Source organism: Mastomys coucha, unplaced genomic scaffold, assembly GCF_008632895.1.
Source record: "Mastomys coucha isolate ucsf_1 unplaced genomic scaffold, UCSF_Mcou_1 pScaffold7, whole genome shotgun sequence".
Taxonomy (NCBI): Eukaryota; Metazoa; Chordata; class Mammalia; order Rodentia; family Muridae; genus Mastomys; species Mastomys coucha.
Window position 1 is genome coordinate 9279008 of NW_022196913.1, and position 1970 is coordinate 9280977.

Here is a 1970-nt window from a genome sequence, read left to right on the forward strand (position 1 = left end):
AGTAGTTTATTAGATTTGATTGTAAGAATTGAGCTGCTTATAATTAAGGAAAATTAGTTTGTGGAGATTAAACTAATGCTGGGAATAATCCTTGCCCAGACTAACAAGAGATTGATAAATGCCATAGCAGTTAGCAAATGTTAGCAATCAGAAGCAATGAGACCGTTAATGACTTTCAATACTTCAGTCATGAAAGGTCACACGTTAGTCAGGGACGGGATGAGCAGAGAGAGGATGGAGGAGTTAAAACCTAATCTTGTCCGAAATCCATTAAAAATTTCAGAGTCAGGGAAAGAAAGTGAAATAAAATTAAACAGAAAGCTTCAGAGCAACCGAGATGTACTGAAGAATTCTTGCTAAATGTTAAAGAAGTGTATGTGTTCCTTTTTAACTTTTATGAAGTTGCAATCTTTGATTCTAGGATAGAAGTGATTGTTGAGTTTGAATGCATAATGAAGAGTATAGAAAGGGACACTTAATGTTATCGATAAGCTCCAAACTTCAAAGATTGGCTGCTTGAGTCGATTCTCTTGCTCTTGTATCTTTGCTGTCTATCTCCATAACAGATGTGCTAAAAGAGCCATGCAATATGGATGGAGAGCTCACTCATGTCAGCCAATCATTCCCTACCCCCATTGCTAAGGACAACATTTACACAGCTCTTTAAACACAGAGAAATAGAGTTGGGGTGTACATAGAGATCTCATCCCTATGTTCTAGGGTCTTTGATATATAAATATAGTCTGCACTCGACCAAAAAGAGAAACACAAACACCAACCCAGCCAAAACTCTTTGATCTACAAAAGAACCCTGCCTAAAAGATACTCTAGTGCAATGGTGGCACTAAGTCTGTGGGAGTGACCAACCATTGTCTGATTCGACTAAAGAGCCACTTACTTCCTGTGATGAAACTCATAGCTGATACTACTTGGGTGATCCACACAACCTCAGACTAGCCAGCCCAAGGACCTAGGATAAAACTAAATATTACTGTTCTTTTAAAAAAAAAGTAGCGCTCTCTCTGGGCTGGTGTCCCAAGTGGACCTTGGGTGCAACCTCTGTAGCCAGTCCCACAACAGCCAGAAGAAGCTCTACTCCTAGGTGCTCTGACACTGTCAGGATCAGAGGTGAGGAAGACCCAACATCTGTCCCAACACTGGGAGTAACTGGGACCAGCAGGACCAGGCACACAGGAACTCCACCAGCAGGGTGGGTCGGGTTCCTTCTGGTCTTTCTGGGCTGGTGTCCTGAGCAGACCTTGGGCCCAGGCTCCACAGCCAGTCCCACAACACCCACAGGAAGCTGCTGCACTCCAAGGTGCTCTAACAAGCCTAGGGCCACAGGTTTCCAGAATCACAGGATCACAGAGACAGCTTGACTCTGAGGAGTTCTGACACAACCAGGATCACAGGAAGGACAGGATCCAGTCAGATTTAGCAAGGGCAGGTAGCACTAGAGATAACCAGATGGTGTGTGTGTGGGAAGCATAAGAAAATAAACAACACAAACCAAGGTCACTTGCCATAATCAGAACCCAATTCTCCTACCATATCAAGTCCTGGACACACCATCACACTGGAAAAGCAAGATTCAGATCTAAAATCACTTCTCATGATGATGATACAAGACCTTAAGAAAGACATAAATAGCACCCTCAAAGAAATACAGGAGAACACAGATAAAGAGCTAGAAGCTCTTAAAGAGGAAACACAAAAATCCCTTGAAGAACTACAGGAAAATACAATCAAACAGATTAAGGAAGTGAGCAAAACCATCCAGAATCTAAAAATGGAAGTAGAAACAATAAAGAAATCAGAAAGAGAGACAGCCCTGGAGATACAAAACCTAGGAAGGAAATCAGGAGCCATGGATGCAAGCATCATCAACAGAATACAAGAGGAAAAAGAGAGAATCTCAGGGGCAGAAGACACCATAGAAAACATTGACACAACAGTCAAAGAAAATGCAA